Here is a 19,950-nt window from a genome sequence, read left to right as displayed (position 1 = left end):
TTCCCTCCCGAAGGTCTTCAAGGCCTTCACAAGACTCTTTGGGGTGAAACGGGAGAAATTTGCTTCATGCAGAGATTCCCCAGGTTTCATTTCCTTACCGAAGGCCTTCAAGGCATTCACAAGACTCTTTGGGAGGAAAAGGGAGAAATTTGCTTCATGAAAAGATTCCCTAGATTTCATTTCCCTACTGAAGGTCTTCAAAGCCTTCACAAGACTATTTGGGGTGAAAAGGGAGAAATTTGCTTCATGCAAAAGTTCCCCAGATTTTATTTCCCTACTGAAGGTCTTCAAGGCCTTCACAAGACTCTTTGGGATGAAAAGGGAGAAATTTGCTTCATGCATAGTTTCCCCAGATTTCATTGCCCTACCGAAGGTCTTCAAGGCCTTCACAAGACTGGGGTGAAAAGGGAGAAATTTGCTTCATGCAAAGATTTCATTTCCCTACTGAAGGTCTTCAAGGCCTTCACAAGACTATTTGGGGTGAAAAAGAAGAAATTTCCTTCTAGCAAAAATTCCCCAGATTTCATTTCCCTACCCGAAGCCCATTAAGGTCCGGAAAAGAGAGTATTTGGGGTGTAATAGGATAAATTCACTTCATAGAAAAATTCTCCAGATTTCATTTCCCCACCTAAGGTCTTCAGGGCCTTCAAAAGACTATTTGGGGTGTAAGGGGGAAAATGGACTTTGTAGAAAAATTCCCCAGATCTCATTTCCTTACTGAAGGTCTTCAAGGCCTTAGGAGAGAATTTTTGCTGTGCCAAGGAGAAAGAAATTTGCATCAAGGAAATCATCTCCAGTTTTCTTTCCCTATCTAAGGTCTTCAGGGCCACAAAAGGGAATATTTGAGGTGAAAAAGAGGAAAATTACCTTACCCAAAAAGTCTCCCGCTCTGTTTTCTCTACGTAACATTTTTGGGGCCTGCCAATATAATATGTGGGGTTAAAAACCAGGAGGATTTTGCTTCACGCAAAATCCTCCAGTTTCTTGGTCCGCCTAAGTTCTTCAAGTCCTCAGTAGAGAATATGTGAGGGGCAAAAGGAGAAATTGGCTTCTTGCAGATACATCTCCTATTCCTGACTCCACGTCTGGCCTTCAAGGCCTTTGAATTTGAGAAAGAAAGGAAATCTTTGAGGTGTAAAAGGGAAAATTTGCTTCATGGCCAAATCTCCAGCTTGTGATTTTCTCTACCTAAGGTCTTCAAGGCCAGAAAAGAGATTAATTTAGTTCGAAGAAGAGAAAATTGCGCTATGTAAACAATGTCTCCAGGATGTCTTTTCTCTACCTCAGGTCTTGGAGGTCAAGCAAGTAGGTATTTCCAGTGAAAAAGGAAAAACTTGCTTCATGTAAATGATTTCCTGCTTTCAGGTTTCTAACTAAGGTTTTCCAGGCCTGAAACTCTGTGGCATTTTCAAAGGGGCATTTTGCTTCCCGCGAAACCTGTCCTGCTTATTGGTCCCCTCAAGGTCTTCAAGGCCATCAAAGAGATTATATGAGACTTAAAGAGATGAAATTGCTTCATGCAAACCGTCTCTAGCTTTTATGTCCCTATCCAAGGTCTTCAAGGCCTGAAAAGAGAAGGTGTAGCCTTAAAAAGGGAGAATTTTTCTTCCTGCCAAAACTGTCCTGCTTATTGGTCACCCCAAGGTCTTCAAGGCCATCCAAGAGAATAGAGGAGATGAAGAAGGCTGAATAGGCTTCATGCAAACCATGTCCAGCTTTCTTGTCTCTCTGCAAGGTCTTCAAGGCCTTGAAAGAGACCATTTGCGGTGACAAGAGAGGGAAATTTTCTTCACGCAGATACACCTCCTCTGCATTACTCCACCTCCGGCCTTCAAGGCCTTTTCATTGAGAATGAATAGAGACTATATGAGGTGCCAAAGTAGAAGTTTGCTTCATGCAACCATCTCTGGCTTAGATTTCTCTCCCTAAGGTCTTCAAGGCCAGAAGAGAGAATATCCAAGGTAAAAGTGGAGAAACCTGGTTCCTGCCAACCATCAGCAGCTTTGGTTTCTCTACCTAAGGCCTTCAAGGCCTCCAAAGAGATTATCTGAGGTGGAAAAGGGGAACCTTGCTTCTCGCAAAGCATCTCCAGCTTTTCCTTCTCTGTGTAAGGTCTTCAAGGCCTCCAAGGAGATTATTTGAGGTGGAAAAGGAGAACTTTGCTTCACGCAAACCGTGTGAGGTGGAAAAGGAGAACTTGGGCTTGGGTTGTTGCAGGAAGAAAGAGAGAGAGAGAGAGAGAGCACAAAGAGATAAGACTTGGGTGAAGAGCCTCATGCTAATTCCCCCTAATAATCCCTAAAAGAGTTTTCACGCTTTTCCGTCCACTCTGCCTGCTCCGCCCTCTCAACCGTGGACAAAGTCATCAAACCACTCTGTGCCACCTAACCAGGTAGGATATTGGACTGCTAGTGGGAGCGGGCAGGGTTTTTGGTTCTTGGGAATGCCGGGATGCTTTTGTGTCCCGGTCGCTCCCCGGGTGCTCGACGCTGCTTAGCAAGTTGCTATCGAGACATGTCTGGGAATTCTTTGAAATCACAAAACATCTGTTGCAACGCTTTGCTAAGGTTGAAGTAGCATTCAGACCTACGTGGAAATGATGGCTCGTCCAGTCCACATTGCAGTTGGCTTCCGGTTGAGGTGGGCTACATTATCCCATCGGATTCTCCTAGGCAGTCTCCCTGTCAGCTTGCCCTAGAGTGCCAATGAGTTTGGTTTTTAGTTGGGATCAAGCAATTCGTTTCCTCTGCGCTCCGGGATCAGTGATTTGGCCACCATCCTTCCCTGAATTGAGCCTAGTGGTTTGCAGCCTGCTCTGAGACCCGATTTTCAGCTATTCATTCACTTTCCTGCCTCTTCTGTAGATCGTGCATCTTAAGAGCCGCTATGGTTCAGTTTGGAAATGACAAGAGAGAGAAACGGGTAAGCAACCCTTGCGGAACATCTGGTTCATTGGGAAAGGGAGTAATTTGGAATTCAACAGCTGGGATTCCGTTTCTTCTAGGTGACTGTTCCCCTTTCCCATTTGGTGCGTTGGGTGAAATATCGGGGCAAGAATGAAATCTGGGTCCTCGCCTCACTGCCCAAACATTAACCAAGCTTTACCAAGGAGAAAGAGTTAGGCAAATCAAGCTACTGTAACTCCTGAATCTAAGTACTAGACATCTGCGGAAGTGGGCAATAAAGAAGAACGGAACTGTATTTTCCCTCTCCCTATAGGGCCAGCCGGCGCAACTCAAGAAACACTCCAGAGAATGTTCATCTCCAGAAGAATAGAGGCTGAAGGAAAATCAGATGATGGTTGGATTTGGAGAAAAAAAATCCAGCTACTGGTTAAGATGAAACTGTTCTGGACCCAAGGCTCAGTCTGGAGCCTCTGGTCCAGGATTTTGGAGGGCAAGAAAAGAAAATTTGGTGGGGAGGAGGAGGGATTTTTCCTGGTGCCAAATTCTTGAAAAACTTAGCCTCATGTAAAGCAGCCTCTCCTCCTCAAAGGACAACGATGGCTCTCCCTCCTTGGGTCTTCAAGGCCCAAGGGGTGAGGAGGGAGAGTGTAGCTTCAGGCCAAACTCTCCTATTTGATCCATCATCTCCCATCCTGGCTACTCTGGTGTTTGTGGTGGGGTCGGGGGGAGCCGGGTTCCCAAAGAAACTGTGCAGGGGCAAAGAAGAGGTTCTCTTCTTGCAGAATCTCTTGAAAAGCACGGTCCCTCTGTCCTAGAAATCTCCCCAGTTGGTCTTTATGGCCGCACTTCTGGACCCAGAGATTAGCCTGACAGACCATCTGGGATAGCTCTCTCGTGAGCCTTCTGGTTTTCAGAGAGGGTAGACCTGCTCCATTTTGACCATGAAGTCTCATTTTCCATGTGAATCAGTTGTCCAGTTTGACAGGGAAATACCTTTCAAAATTCTATAGTGTTTCATCAGGATGACAGTTTCAAACCCGTATGACGAAAGCACATCGGAGAGAACTCCTTGACCTTCTCTAGATCCTGGTTGACCAACTCCATGGTCAATGGAATGTTATTTTTCTCACATTCAAGTGATATGGAACAACTAAGAGATTTACTCAATCCATCCCACCAGCATTTTAAAAGTCAATAAAATAGCTAAATAAAATAAAAATAAATGCAAAGCGCAACTCCCGGCAGGAGAATAAAATACAATAAAATAGTTTAAAATTAAAGTAAATATTAAAATCACTGACATATAAAATAATTGACATATAAATACGCAGCACACTCATTCCATTGAACGTAGATGTCTGGGATATCCTCGGATTTACCGAAAAAAAGAAAAAAATTCCACGCATTCGAAGTCCCCAAACGGGGAGGTTTATCTCTTTGCCTTTTCTAACGTGATTAGGTAAGTGGCTTTATGAACTCATACTGACTGTAACACTATAGACCACCCCAAAACGTCAAGGGACAATTAATGCAGTGCAATTTCCAAACAGCTTGACTTCATATGCTTGGTTTAAGAATGTCTGACATGTTGAGTGTTTTGTTCTCAAGGTTTTGAGTCAGTACAGATTCGGGAGCTGCTATTCTGGACTGGATCTTGCCTGGATGAGGTAGGTCCCAGTAGGAGCAGAGGTAAGTGCCGTCCGGAAGATAGAAAAATATATCAGTCTGTCCCCGTGAAGGGTGGGTGGAAGGGCCATCCTTCCTCTTGGTGGCTCTGGGAGCTGGCAAGTGTTGCCTCAGTGAATGTCGGCATCTTTACCCCTGTGATAACTTTTCCGCTTCAGAATCTGCCGGTAGGATATTTGTTCCCCACACACAGGGAGGAGAGGATCAGTGTTCCTAGCTGCGGGGGAAACGAGGTGAAGGTGCCGCGGACAAAGAAGGACAATTCACGGGATCGTGGCCGCCGTCCCTGCTGCCCCTTATTGCAGGGCGGTGGGGGGAAGCAGGGACATCTCGGTGAGAGGGTCCCGGGGGAAGAGGGAGGCGACGGACCGGGCCTGAGGAGGTGGGACGGAGGGGGGAAGCCCACTGCGGCACTGCCACTAGGTGCCCCCTGATCTCCTCAGTGGGAGACCCACTGCAGGGGGGACAGTGGCAGTGCAGGGGAGGGTGGGGCAGGGAGGAGGGTGTTGCTGGGGACCCCTTCTCTATCATTTCCCCTCTTCACATCCCCTCCCTTTTCCCCGGCCACTTCCCTTTCTCCTCCTTCCCTTTCTCCCCTAAAATAAAAGTAAAAAAGGTTTGTTTCCACAGCATCCCAGCATTCAAGGACCACAGCCCGTTGGAGGACCCCCTGACCCGGCTCTATCTTCTCCCTGGTCTCCCAACGGCCTGAAGGACTCCGTACTGCATCCTAAGGACCCCAGCCCTCCAGCCCAGCCAGCTGTGCACTTCCTCCTGGACTCTGCACCGCCCGTCTTGGGAAAATGATCCTGAAGCATGCCGGACTGCACCCTGAGGACCCCAGCCCTCCAGCCCAGCCAGCTGTAACCTCCCCCTGGACTCTCAACCGCCCTCCCTGGGGAAACAGTCCTGAGGCACTCCTGACTGCACCCTAAGGACTCCAGCCCTCCATCCCAGCCTGCTCTAACTTCCCCCTGGACTCTCAACTGCCTGCCCACCCGAGGGAAACAACCCTGAAGCACTCTTGACTGCACCCTAACCCCAACTCCCCACTTCCCCCAGACCCAAGGCTCAGGATGTTTTCTTGGGCCTGGGGTTGTCTCTGACCCCCGCCCCCCCCCCCCCCGACTAGATCCACCCCCAAGCCCCTTCCAGATATTCCCAGAAAACCTGTTCTTCCCCAAAACACTATGTTAGTGAATAAAACATGTTAAACTCCCATCTCACACTTGATAGTCTTCCTTGGTTTGTGGATTTGGTCTCTATATGGTTCATAGAGATAGTGTCTGCACAGGTAAAGAAGACAGAGGCTTCAGGGCTACTGACTAAAACGCCTCTTCGCACAAAGGAAATTGAAGGCAGCAGCCCTTCCTGAGGGCTTTCCAGTAAACTGATATTTGGGAACTCCTGAGCCAGCCAAAATGGTGTGTGGGGAAAGTGGAAGGACACTATGGCACTAGATGCCCCTTCTTCCGTAGAAATTAGTTTTTCTTTTCTCTGCCAACTTCCAGGAGAGCTGGTAATCATCACGATAATAATAATGCAGGTATTTGTTAAGCGCTTACTTGGTGCAAAGCCCTGTTGTAAGCCCTGGGGTAGATAGAAGGTTATGAGGTTGTCCCCCGTGAGGTTCATAGTCTTAATCCCCATTGTACAGATGAGGTAACTGAGGTCCAGAGAAGTGGAGTGACTCGGCCAAAGTCACCCAGCAGTCAAGATTCGGGAATCTGGAACTCGAACCCACGACCCCTGTCTCCCAATCCCGTGCCCTTTCCAGTGAGCCAGACCGCTTCTCTTATAATCCTAATAATGGTATTTGTTGGGCGCTTCTTATGTGCCAAGCCCTCTTTGAAGCCCTGGGGTAGATAGTAGGTGATCAAGTTGTCCTCTATGGGGCTCATAGTCTTCATGTGCATTTTACAGATGAGGTAACTGAGGCCCAGAGAAGTTAAGTGACTAGCCCGAAGTCACACAGCAGACAAGTGTGGGATTTTGGAATTGGAATCCATGACGTCTGACTCCCAATCCCATGCTCTTTCCACTAAGCCAGGCTGCTTCTCTTAGAATCATAACGATGGTATCCTTTAAGCGCTCACCAGGTGCAAAGCCCTGTTCTAAGCACTGGGGTAGATAGGAGCTTATCTGGTTATCCCACTTGGGACTCGCAGTCCTAATGCCCAATTTACAGATGCAATGACTGAGGAGGAGCCCAGAGGAGTCAAGTGGTTTGCCCAAGGTCCCACAGCTGTCGAGTGTCGGAGTTGGGATTCGAACCCACGACCTCTGGCTCCCAAGCCCGTGCCCTTTCCACTATGCCACGCTGCTTCGTGGTCCAAGGTAGAGTTCACAGTGTGGACGACTCCCTTGGTTTAATGGCCCGTGGGAGTGTAGTGGACAGGGCACTGGCCTGGGAGTCCGAAGGTCATGGGGTGTAAACCCGGCTCTGCTGCTTGTCCGCTGTGGGACCTTGGTCAAGTCACTTCACTTCTCTGGGCCTCAGTCACCTCATCTGTCAAATGGGGATTGAGACCGTGAGCCCCACAGGGGACAAGGACCGTGTATCCGACTCGATTTACTTGCATCCACCCCAGCGCTCAGTACAGTGCCTGGCCCATAGTAAGCACTTGACAGACACCACGGTGATTATCATGATTATTCGGATTATTATTATTGATGACCCGAGGCTAAAACAAGAAAAACTCCTTAGTTTTTGCCGGGTCTCTAGTTTTGAGAGAGACTAATTGCCCAGTTTGTCCAGAAAAGCCCAGTCGGGTATCTCGTCTGGCCCCTTGACCTGCGGAGGACATGGCTCCAACACCGCTGGTTAAATATGGGAAAGGTAGGCCCTGCCGCCTGCAGTTTAGGGGACCAAAATGCCTCCTAAACATCTCCGTATAATCCATCGCTTCCCCTCATTTAATAAGATAATGAGGGTCGTGGTAGCTGGTAAGCGCTTACTATGTGCCTAGCACTGTTCTAAGCGCTGGGATTGCTGGGAGGTAAGCGGGTCGGCCACAGCCCAGTCCAGAGATGGGGCTCCCAGTCTGAATCCCCATTTGACAGGAGGGAACCGAAGCCCAGAGAAGTTAAGCGACTGGCCTGAGGTCACAGAGGCCCCTCAAGCGGCGGAGCAGGGATTAGAACCCGCATCCTCTGACTCCCACGCCTGTACTCTTGCCCCCAGGCCCTGCTGCTTCTCCACTTGTCTCTCCTGTCTGTCTCCCCCACTGTTGGTGAAAAGTCCTTATGGGTAGGGATCCCGTCTATTGACTGTTCTGTAGCCTTCCGAACACTTAGTAATAATAATAATAATGGTACTTATTAAGTGCTTACTCTGTGCAAAGCACTGTTGTAAGCACTGGGGAGGTTACAAGGTGATCGGGTTGTCCTTGGGGGGCTCACAGACTTAATCCCCATTTTACAGATGAGGTAACTGACGCACAGAGAAGTTAAGTGACTTGCCCAAAGTCACACAGCTGATAATTGGTGGAGAAGGGATTTGAACCCATGACCTCTGACTCCAAAGCTCATGCTCTTTCCACTGAGCCACGCTGCTACTTAGTAATGAGCTTAGAGGTGACAAATCCAGTTGCCCGAGGTGACACGGAAGGGAAAGGAATGGGGAAAGGAGACCTTAGGGACAGGGCAGGAAATGAAGCCCTTTTCATTCGTGGTTTGGGTGGGGGGGGAGTTTGTTGGGGGTTTTTTTAAGTATGATCATTGGTTTGATGAAAGTAGCATGGCTCAATGGAAAGAGTCCGGCTTGGGAGTCAGAGGTCATGGGTTCTAATCCCTGCTCCACCACTTCTCAGCTGTGTGAATTTGGGTAATCACAACTTCTGTGGGCCTCAGTTCTCTCATCTGTATAATGTGGGGTTAAGGCTATGAGCCCGATGTGGGACAAGCTAATTAGCTTGTAACCCCCCAGTGCATAGAACAGTGCTTTACACATACTAAGCACTTAACAAATGCCATCATTGTTATTAAAGTATTCATGACAGACATATCCTAGAACCGCCTTGGGTGGCATACTGATGAACAGGGTTCAGCATCTGCAATAGATGAGCCATTTTCAGGGGCCATTTGGCAATCTTGGACTGGAATGCCCTCCCTGCACACAACTGCCAAGCTAGCTCTCTTCCTCCCTTCAAAGCCCTACTGAGAGCTCACCTCCTCCAGGAGGCCTTCCCAGACTGAGCCCCCTTTTTCCTCTCCTCCCCATTCCCCCAGCCCTACCTCCTTCCCCTCCCCACAGCACTTGTATGTATATATATATACAGATATATATATCTGTATATATCTGTATATATATATATACATATATATGGACAGATTTGTTACTCGATTTATTTTACTTGTACATATTTTACTATTCTATTGATTTTGTTAATGATGTGCAAAGAGCTTTAATTCCATTTGTTCTGACGATTTGGACACCCGTCTACATGTTCTGCTTTATCTGTCTCCCCCTTCCAGACTGTGAGCCCCTTGTGGGGTAGGGACCATCACTCTATGTTGCCCAGTTGAACTTCCCAAGCGCTTAGTACAGTGCTCTGGGCTCGGTAGGCGCTCAATAAATACGATTGAATGAATGAATGAATCTAAAGGCAGAATTCATGGGGTTGAACAGACGAGGCAGGAAATGAGAGGCTTTTTTTCCACTTGGAGTCCTCTGTGGGGAAGGGGAATACACGAGGCTGAGGGGCAGAATGGACTCCGCCCACTGGGTCACTCGGGCGCCGCCCTGACCTCCCGGTGACTCCTTGGGTCAGTCGGGCACCGCCCTGACCTCCCGGTGACTCCTTGGGTCAGTCGGGCACCGCCCTGACCTCCCGGTGACTCCTTGGGTCACTCGGGCACCGCCCTGACCTCCCGGTGACTCCTTGGGTCACTCGGGCACCGACCTCGTGCATTCCTGACCCAGTGGGTCACTGCGCCAACGACTAGCCACCGCCTATTGCAATAGACAAATCCACCATTTGGAATCGGTGGCTGTGCGGGCCGTTGAGAGAATCTGAGGCGTTTTGAGGTGAGAAGCAGCGTGGCTCAGTGGAAAGTGCACGGGCTTCGGAGGCAGAGGTCTCGGGATCGAATTCCCCCTCTGCCAAGTGTCAGCTGTGGGACTTTGGGCAAGTCACTGAACTTGTCTGGACCTCAGTTACCTCATGTGTAAAACGGGGAGTAAGACTTGGAGCCCCACGGGAGATACGCTGATCACCTTCTATCCTCCCCAGCGCTTAAAGCAGTGCTTTATACATAGTAAGAGCATAAGAAATGCCATCATTATTATTAGAGGTTCCCCCAACAGGCTCCAAATTGCGTCTATTGCTATGGAAAAATCCACCATTTCGAATTGGTGGCTATGGCGGGCGTTTAGAGAAGCTGAGGCGATTTGAGGTGGTTTTTTTTTTCTATCTTTCTTTCTTCCCGCCGCCCGCCCTAGAAGTGGGTGAAGAAGGCCAGGAGGAGGAGCTCGGCTCCTGTCAGTCAGAGGCGGAGCGCGGGCAATCGTTGGCTCCGCCCCCGTTCTCCTCAGGCCCAGACTGAAAAGAGGCCGGGAGGGGGGCGGAGCTTCTCAGTGTGGAGCGGGCAGAGCTCGGAGGCGGTGGTTGAGGTGGGTGGTGAGGACCCCTGAGGGGACCCTAGGAGACGGGAAGGATAGGAGGGGAGGGGAGGGAAAGCCAAGCCAAGCCTCTGCCTCACTCTGCTTCACGCAAACCGTCTCCTCCTTTAATTTCTCTCCCTGAGGTCTTCAAGGCCTGAGAAGAGAATGTTGAAGGGTGAAAGTAGAGAAATCTGCTTCATGCAAAACCAGCTCCTTGGATTTCTCTCCCTAAGGTCTTCAAGACCTGAAAAGAGAATATCTGAGATAGAACAGGAGAAATTTGCTTCATGGAAGCCACCTTCCACTTTCATTTCTCTACCCAAGGTCTTCAAGACCTACCAAAAGAATATTTGTGTCCAAAGTGGACAGGTTTTCCTCACACTAAACATCTCCTGCTTTTGTTTCTCTACCTGAGGGCTGGAAAGAGTGATATATAGGGTTAAAACAGGGAAAGTTTGCTTCTTAAGAAACCTCACCCTATCAGCACTTAGAACAGTGCTTTGCACATAGCGCTTAACAAATGCCATTATTATTATTATTATTATCTTTCTACCTAAGGTCTTCAAGACTTGAGGAACGAACATATGAATTGGAAAAGGAGAAATCTGCTTCATGCAGAAACATGTCCTGTGCATTAGTAAACTGGAGGCCTTCAAGGCCTTTGAAAAGACAATGAATCAAGAATATTGATGGTGAAAAGGAGAAATTTGCTTCATGCAAAAAAAAGCTACCTTTCTTTCTCTACCTAAGGTCTTCAGGAACTGAAAGGGGAGTATTTAAGGGAAGAAAGGAGAACTTTCCTTCATGCAGAAGCATCTCCTGTACCTGACTCCACTGGAGATGTTCAAGGCTTCTGAAAAGAGAAAGAATAGAGAATATTGATGATAAAAAGGAGAAATTTGCTTCATGCAAAAAAAAAAAGCTGCCTTTCTTTCTCTACCTAAGGCCTTCAGGGCCTGAAAAGAGAGTAGCTGAGGGGTGAAAGAAGTTTGTTTCACGCAGAAACATCTCCTGTTCCTGACTCCACTGGAGGCCTTCAAGGCCTTGCATTCGAGTTCCCCCAACAGGCTCCAAATTGCGTCTATTGCTATAGAAAAATCCACCATTTCGAATTGGTGGCCATGGCGGCCGTTTAGAAAAGCTGAGGCGATTTGAGGTGGTTTTTTTCCTTTCTTTCTTTCGTCCCCCCGGCCGTCCTAGAAGTGGGTGAAGAAGGCGAGGAGGAGGAGCGCGGGCAATCGATGGCTCCGCCCCCCGTTCTTCTCAGGCCCAGACTGGAAAGAAGCTGGAAGGGGGGAGGAGCAAGGAGTCGGAGGGCGAGGTGGCTGGTGAGGGCTCCTGAGGGGACCCGAGGTGACGGGAGGGACCTGAGGGGAGGGGAGGGAAAGCCAAGCCTCTGCCTCACTCCGAGTTAGTCTGAGGGAGGGGACCGGAGGTTCGGGAAGGCCAGGGGAAAAAAGCAAGAAAAATGAGCCCTCAGGGCGACTCTCTTTGCCCTCCCCTTGCCCGGCAGTTTTCCTCCTTTGGCTTTTCCGGGATTCGAAGTGCCTTCCAGGAATTCTGCGGCTCTCAAACGGTATTCTAAATCACTCCCTCACGGTGCCCCCCTCTACGCTTTGAGGGGCGGGCGGGGGGTGGGGGCGTCAAGCGCTCAGTACAGTGCTCAGCACACAGTAAGCGGTCAATAAATAAGATTGAATGAATGCATGAAACGGGCGAATAACCTTTTCGGCAGGGACCCAGTAACGCGACTGCCCGACCCGGTTTGAGGGGAAAAAGTGGACGTAGCAACAGAAATTTCTTCGTGCATAAAGCATTATGGTATTTGTTAAGCGCTCACTATGTGCGGAGCACTGTTATAAGGAAGCAAGCCCCGTCTTTGCGGGAGGGATGAAGCTCCGGTAGGAGCGGCTCTGCAGTGACGCCCAGCGGCAGAGTTTGTTTCCCCAAGCGGTTTATTCCAAATGTTAATTCCAACTCCTCGGTTGGGTCAGTCGTTCATCTCTATCCTGAAGTGATCCGTTTCAGAGAGCGCTGGGCCAGAGGAGAGGATGAGGGCTCAAGTCAGGCTGAGGCCCCCGGGTCTGTCTGAGAAGAGAATGGGAGGGGACAGTTTCGAAAAGAAAGCAATGATTGCCTCAACTCCTGACCCGCGAGGAAGTTTTTCTTCGCGTACTAGCCAGATCCTCCTGTGGAAAAAAAAAAAGTGTATTTCCAGCCCCAATGAATTTCGCCACAGCCCAGGAATGGGAAATGCAGGTTGGCCAAACTGCACTTTAGTGTCAATCTCCTTTCTTCGTATCTGCTTAGAAGGCAAATCAAATGTCTTATTCAGTGCCGGCCCTCTCAACTGCAGCCTCCCCAGACGCCCCCCCGTCATCAGTTAATGGCTCTCACTCTCCCCTCACTAATGGTATTGGGCTCCTCATCCCTGTGAGGTTTCGATCAGTAGAGAAGCAGGGTGGCTCAGTGGAAAGAGCACGGGCTTTGGAGTCAGAGGTTATGAGTTCAAATTCTGGCTCCGCCACTTGTCAGCTGTGTGACTTTGGGCAAGTCACTTAACTTCTCTGGGCCTCAGTTACCTCATCTGTAAAATGGGGATTAAGACTGTGAGCCCCCCGTGGGACAACCTGATCACCCTGTAAACTCCCCAGCGCTTAGAACAGTGCTTTGCACATAATAAGCGCTTAATAAATGTAATTATTATTATTATTATTATTATTATTAGAGAGAAAGGAAGAGAGAGAAGAAATGACTTCCATGTCTTGGAGCCATGTGAATTAACATGGCTTTGGCAAAAGAATTTCTGCTGTCCCCTAGGAAAGCCATGTTGTCTCTCTGTGTTCCAACCAAGGTTTGGCCTCCCTTCAGAAACCGGCAGTGCCCCCTCCAGCCGAGGGTCCAGGAGATGAGGAGAAGCACCGGAGCAGGAAGGAGGAATCTTGACTGTCCTGACCACCCCGGAACCCACCAAAGCTGAACCGAGCCGGCCAGGAAGATCAAGGTGGCCGCCGTGACCAGGAGAATGGTAGGAGAAACTCGTCGTTTTGGAGGGAAATGAGTGTATCCGGGCTCTTGGGGAGACAGAAGGCACGTTATGGGTGGGAGGGAGGGACTGTCTACCTGTGTATCCGGGAAATTGGACTGACAAATCAAACTTGTAGATTTCTTTTTTCCTGGGAGAGGAAATTTCAAAAGAATTGTATTATCCTTAATATCCCCAAGACAGGCTGGAATCCACTGGGTCACTTTTCATCCCCTGGCGTAAAGGAGGAGTTGCCTTGTAGATCCCTCCTGGAGGGACTCTGTACCGAGAGCTGCACCAGCGAGGGAGAGGACGAGGGAGAATTGATCGGGGGTCAAGCCGACAAGTGGAGACCGGGACGCCCTGAGAGAAGATGGGAGTTGACCTGACCATCGGGAAAAAATAAGTATCTAATTGTAGACTGACCAAAAAACACTTGGAAATGGTCATTTACTGCTCATGTCAAATGATTTGAACTCTGATAGGTCTCCATTTCTCTCTTCTCTCTCTCTCTCTCTCACACCCTCTCCCCACCCCCCCCCCCCATTTTTCTATTCAAGATGAAAAAGATATTTGGACTTATTCTCACAGAATATTTCCCCAAACCGTTTTCAGGCGAAAGAACTCCGGTTAGGATGTTGCTTTTCTTCCTTTACATACAGTCAGGGGAGAGAGATGGCAGGGACAGGGAGCCATTCGTTAGGAAGAAATAATAAGGAAAATGAAAGAGAAATTAAAAACCTAGTACTGTGAGGCTATTTTAAAGGAGATGAAAAAGCTGACCCTTATAGTAAGTTTCCAAGGGAAATTTACCACAGGTCTCCTTAGAAAGAACGAATAAAAAGTCTTCAGACAAGGTTCCCCGGTTTAGGACAGTTCACTCGCCTGACAGTCTGGATTGGGTTAATATTCCATGTTGAGGTTTGGATTCGTCAAAGAAGAGAGAGTAAAGAAAAGTCTTGCAAATCCTCTAAAGGTGTGATTCTGAAGTTGATCTGGACAAGGAATCCCCCTGTACTTCCTGGAAACGGTGGTCTAGACTGTGCTCTAACCCAGGTGGATCTTTTTCAGAGACTTCACCTGCCGACTTCTGGGAGCTCCCCATCCGGCAAGCATCCCCACAGCTGCGGAGCTGCGGTCTCAGACGTCAGCGGAAGCCGACCCACGGGAGCGTGAGGAGGGCCAGATGAATAGATGCTGGCAGCAGCAGCAGCAGCAGTAGGGGTCTGTGAAACCAGGAGGGAAGGGTTTGGGGGTGGGATGAGTGAGCTAGAGAGCCCTCTCCAGGCCCGCCAAAAGGAAGAGTTATCTTGTCAGAAGGGGGGGGGCGATGCTCTCACAATCCCATGCCGCAGGTTGGAATCCTTGCCTGAGTAACCACTTTTAATCTCCGGGCACGCCGATCCGAACAAATGTGAAAGGCCGGAGAGCCGTGCAGGGCCCACACGCTCAGGGCTGTGAGGGAGCCATGCAATCGTCCTTAGGGATATTTTGACAAAGGATGCCAGGCTCATTGTGGGCCGCTCTACCTCTGCAGATAACACTAAAGAAGGGATTTTCTTTCTCCACCTCAGGACGGCAGGCTGAATTCCAAACCTCCAGTTGGCTCGGCTTCTCCCAGACTATTGGAGGAATGAAGGCTGCAGTGAGAGAAGACCTTCGCTCCGGATCATGCGGCAAGAGATGGACCAAGGTAAAACCCTTTTAGGCTCAGAACTAATGTAGTGCTCTAACCTAGGGCATTAGGGCCAGGAAGGAAGAGGAAAAAGAGAAAGAGTTTTCTTGATGCCCACAATCTCCTGTTTTTATATACCTACCTACCTAAAGCCTTCAAAAGACCTTTTGGGGTGAAAAGGGAGAAGTTTTCTGCACGCAAAACTTCTCCAGATTTTATTTCCCTCCCGAAGGTCTTCATGGCCTTCAAAAGACTCTTTGGGATGGAAAGAGGCATGAAACGCCGGTATGAGTGACTCTAAAATGATGCCCAGCGGGTGGAGTTTGTTTCCCCAAGGGGTTTGTTCCAAATGTTAATTCCAACTCCTCAGTTGGGTCAGTCGTTCATCTCTATCCTGAAAGGATCCGTTTCAGAGAGCGCTGGGCCAGAGGAGAGGATGAGGGCTCAAGTCAGGCTGAGGCCCCCGGGTCTGTCTGAGAAGAGAATTGGAGGGGTCAGTCTCTAAAAGAAAGCAATGATTGCCACAACTCCTGACCTGTGAGGAAGTTTTTCTTCACGTACTAGCCAGATCCTCCTGTGGAAAAAAAGTGTATTTCCAGCCCCAATGAATTTTGCCACACCCCAGGAATGGGAAATGCAAGTTGGCAAAACTGAAATTTACTGTCAATCTCGTTACTTCGTATCTCCTTAGAAGGCAAATCAAATGTCTTATTCAATGCCGGCCCTCTCAACCACCACCCTACCCACCCCAAACGCCCCACCCTCATCATTTAATGGCTCTCACTCTCTCCTAACTACTGGTATTGGGATCCTTATCCCTCTGAGGTTTCGATCAGTAGAGAAAAAGGAAGAGAGAGAGAGAGAGAGAGAATACAAGACTTCCATGTCATGCAGCCATGTGAATTAACATGGCTTTGGCAAAAGAATTTATTTCTGCTGTTCCCTAGGAAAGCCCCATTGTCGCTCGGTGTTCCAACCAAGGTTCGGCGTCCCTCCAGAAACCGGCAGTGCCCCCTCCAGCCGAGGGTCCAGGAGATGAGGAAAAGCACCAGAGCAGCAAGGAGGAGGCCTGACTGTACCGACCACTGCGGCACCCACCAAAGCCAAACCTGAACCAAGCCGGCCAGGAAGATCAGGGCGGCCGCCGTGACCAACAGAATGGTAGGAGAAACTCATCGTTTTGGAGGAAAATGGGTGTATCCGGGCTCTTGGGGAGACAGAAGGCATGTTATGGGAGGGAGGGAGGGACTGTCCACCTGTGTATCGGGGAAGTTTGATTGACTAATCAAGCTTGTAGATTTCTTTTTTCCTGGGAGAGGAAATTTCAAAAGAATTTTATTATCCTTAATAAGGAATCCCCAAGACAGGCCGGAATCCACTGGGTCACTTTTCATCCCCTGGTGTAAACATGGAGTTGCCTTGTAGATCCCTCCTGGAGGGATTCTGTTCCGAGAGCTGCACCAGCGAGGGAGAAGTGATCGGGGGTCAAGCCGACAAGTGGAGACCGGGACGCCCTTAGAGAAGATGGGAGTTGACCTGTCCATCAGGAAAAAATAAGTATCTAATCGTAGACTAACCAAAAAAACACTTGGAAATGGTCATTTACTGCTCGTGTCAGATGATTCGAACTGTGATAGGTCTCCATTTCTCTCCTCTCTCTCTCTCCCTCTCTCCCTCTCTCCCTCTTTCTCTCTCTCTCTCTAATTTTTCTATTCACGATGAAAAAGATATTTGGATTTTTCCTCACAGAATATTTTCCCAAACCATTTTCAGGCGAAAGAACTCCGGTTAGGATGTTGCTTTTCCTCCTTTACATACAGTCCGGGGAGAGAGACGGCAGGGTCGGGGAGCCATTCGTTAGGAACAAATAATAAGGAAAATGAAAAAGAAATTAAATACCTAGTACTATGAGGCTATTTGAAAGGAGATGAAAAAGCTGACCCTTATAGTAAGTTTCGAAGGGAAATTTACCACAGGTCTCCTTAAAAAGAATGAATAAAAAGTCTTCAGACAAGGTTCCCCGGTGTAGGACAGTTCACTCGCCTGACTGTCGGGATTGGGTTAATATTCCATGTTGAGGTTTGGATTCGTCAAAGAAGAGAGAGCAAAGAAAATTCTTGCAAATCCTCTAAAGGTGTGATTCTGAAGGTGATCTGGACAAGGAATCCCCCTGTACTTCCTGGAAACGGTGGTCTAGACTGTGCTCTAACCCAGGTGGATCTTTTTCAGAGACTTCACCTGCCGACTTCTGGGAGCGCCCCATCCAGCAAGCATCCGCACAGCTGCGGAGCTGCGGTCTCAGATGTCAGCGGAAGCCTACGCACGGGAGGGTGAGGAGGGCCAGATGAATAGATGCTGGCAGCAGCAGCAGTAGGGGTCTGTGAAACCAGGAGGGAAGGGTTTGGGGGTGGGATGAATGAGCTACAGAGCCCTCTCAGGCCCACCAAAAGGTTGGAATCCTTCCCTGAGTAACCACGTTTTATCTCCGGGCATGCCGATCCGTACAAATGTGAAAGGCCGGAGAGCCATGCACGGCCCACAGGCTCAGGGCCGTGAGGGAGCCACGCAATCGTCTTTAGGAATATTTTGGCAAAGGATGCCAGGCTCACTGTGGGTTGCTCTACCTCTGCAGATAACGCTAATGAAGGGATTTTCTTTCTCCACCGCAGGACGTCAGGCTGAATTCCAAACCTCCAGTTGGCTCGGCTTCTCCCAGACTATTGGAGGAATGAAGGCTGCAGTGAGAGAAGACCTTCGCTCCGGATCTTGCGGCAAGAGATGGACCAAGGTAAAACCCTTTTAGGCTCAGAACTAATGTAGTGCTCTACCCTAGGGCTTTAGGGCCAGGAAGGAGGAGGAAAAAGAGAAAGAGTTTTCTTGATGCCCACAATCTCCAGTTTTTATATACCTACCTACCTAAGGCCTTCAAAAGACTCTTTGGGGTGAAAAGGGAGAAGTTTCCTTCACGCAAAACTTCTCCAGATTTTATTTCCCTCCCGAAGGTCTTCGAGGCCTTCAAAAGATTCTTTGGGGTGAAAAGATGGATGAACCGCCGGTATGAGCGACTCTGAAATGACGCCCAGCGGGTGGAGTTTGTTTCCCCAAGCGGTTCATTCCAAATGTTAATTCCAACCCCTCGGTTGGGTCAGTCGTTCATCTCTATCCTGAAAGGATCCGTTTCAGAGAGTGCTGGGCCAGAGGAGAGGATGAGGGCTCAAGTCAGGCTGAGGCCCCCGGGTCTGTCTGAGAAGAGAATGGGAGGGGTCAATCTCTAAAAGAAAGCAACGATTGCCACAACTCCTGACCCGCGAGGAAGTTTTTCTTCACGTACAAGCCAGATCCTCCTGTGGGAAAAAAAGTGTATTTCCAGCCCCAGTGAATTTCGCCACACCCCAGCAATGGGAAATGCAAGTTGGCAAAACTGAACTTTACTGTCAATCTCCTTACTTCGTATCTACTTAGAAGACAAATCAAATATCTTACTCAATGCCAGCCCTCTCAACCACCACCCCAAATGCCCCACCCTCATCATTTAATGGCTCTCACTCTCTCCTGACTACTGGTATTGGGATCCTTATCCCTGTGAGGTTTTGATCAGTTGAGAAAAAGGAAGAAAGAGAGAGAGAATAAAAGACTTCCATGTCATGCAGCCATGTGAATTAACATGGCTTTTGCAAAGGAATTGATTTCTGCTGTTCCCTATGAAAGCCCAGTTGTCGCTCTGTGTTCCAACCAAGGTTCGGCATCCCTTCAGAAATTGGGAGTGCCCCCTCCAGCCGAGGGTCCAGGAGATGAGGAGAAGCACCAGAGCAGCAAGGAGGAGGCTTGACTGTCCCGACCACCCCGGCACCCACCAAAGCGGAACCTGAACCGAGCCGGCCAGGGAGATCAGGGCGGCCGCCGTGACTAGCAGAATGGTAGGAGAAACTCATCGTTTTGGTGGGAAATGAGTGAATCCGGGCTCCTGGGGAGACAGAAGGCATGTTATGGGTGGGAGGGAGGGACTGTGCACCTGTGTATCCGGGAAGTTGGATTGACTGATCAAACTTGTAGATTTCCTTTTTCCTGGGAGAGGAAATTACGAAAGAATTTTATTATCCTTAATAAGGAATCCCAAGACAGGGCAGAATCCACCGGGTCATTTCTCATCCCCTGGCATAAACATGGAGTTGCCTTGTCGATCCCTCCTGGAGGGACTCTGTACTGACAGCTACACCAACGAGGGAGAGTACGAGGAAGACGTGATCGGGGGTCAAGCTGACAAGTGGAGACCGGGACACCCTGAGGGAAGATGAGAGTTGACCTGTCCATCGGGAAAAAATAAGTATCTAATCGTAGACTAACCAAGACACACTTGGAAACGGTCATTTACTGCTTGTGTCAAATGATTCGAACTCTGTTAGGTCTCCGTCTCTCTCTCTCTCCCTCTTTCTCTCTCTCTCTCTCATTTTTCTATTCAAGATGAAAAAGATATTTGGACTTTTCCTCACAGAATATTTACCTGTTCCATTTTCAGGTGAAAGAACTCCGGTTAGGATGTTGCTTTTCCCCTTAAAATTCAGTCGGGAGAGAGACGGCAGGGTCAGGGGGCCTTTCGTTAGGAAGAAATAATAAGGAAAGTGAAAGAGAGATTAAATACCTAGTACTGTGAGGCTACTTACAAGGAGATGAAAAAACTGACCCTCACTGTAAATTTCCAAGGGAAATTTACCACAGGTATCCTAAAAAAGAATGAATAAAAAGTCTTGAAACAAGGCTCCCCGGTTTAGGACAGTTCACTCGCCTGACTATCGGGATTGGGTTAATATTCCATGTTGAGGTTTGGATTTGTCAAAGAAGAGAGAGCAAAGGAAATTCTTGCAAATCCTCTAAAGGTGTGATTCCGAAGGTGATCTGGAGAAGGAATCCCCCTGTACTTCCTGGAAACAATGGTCTAGACTGCTCTAACCCAGGTGGATCTTTTTCAGAGACTTCATCTGCCGACTTCTGGGAGCGCCCCGTCCGGCAAGCATCCACGGAGCTGGGGAGCTGCGGTCTCAGACGTCAGTGGAAG

The 19,950-nt window shown here is 48.9% G+C and overlaps 1 protein-coding gene and 3 long non-coding RNA genes across 6 annotated transcripts in view; 3 read left to right on the top strand and 1 right to left on the bottom strand.

Moving 5' to 3' along the window:
- The window catches only part of PDZD9 (PDZ domain containing 9), a 185,056-nt gene that overhangs the window by 146,329 nt on the left and 18,777 nt on the right, over window positions 1–19,950 (bottom strand). The gene's annotated exons all lie outside the window — the stretch shown is intronic.
- Window positions 2,180–19,950, top strand: part of LOC119942483 — a 28,516-nt gene continuing 10,745 nt past the window's right edge. The window contains exons 1-3 of one of the 2 annotated variants that reach the window (XR_005455366.1): window positions 2,180–2,392; window positions 2,865–2,922; window positions 3,220–3,673. This is a non-coding gene — a long non-coding RNA (uncharacterized LOC119942483). Of the gene's footprint in view, window positions 2,393–2,864; window positions 2,923–3,219; window positions 5,038–19,950 lie in introns of those variants that run through there. The other variant, XR_005455365.1, reaches the window with a different exon arrangement.
- LOC119942489 lies at window positions 14,075–17,222 on the top strand. Its single transcript, XR_005455371.1, has 4 exons — window positions 14,075–14,446; window positions 14,797–14,915; window positions 15,896–16,058; window positions 16,250–17,222. It is a non-coding gene; the product is annotated as an uncharacterized LOC119942489 (long non-coding RNA).
- Window positions 17,241–18,809, top strand: LOC119942494. Its single transcript, XR_005455376.1, has 3 exons — window positions 17,241–17,273; window positions 17,567–17,685; window positions 18,635–18,809. It is a non-coding gene; the product is annotated as an uncharacterized LOC119942494 (long non-coding RNA).

Source organism: Tachyglossus aculeatus, chromosome 21 (assembly GCF_015852505.1).
Source record: "Tachyglossus aculeatus isolate mTacAcu1 chromosome 21, mTacAcu1.pri, whole genome shotgun sequence".
Taxonomy (NCBI): domain Eukaryota; kingdom Metazoa; phylum Chordata; class Mammalia; order Monotremata; family Tachyglossidae; genus Tachyglossus; species Tachyglossus aculeatus.
This window is presented reverse-complemented; position numbering and strand designations above follow the sequence as displayed.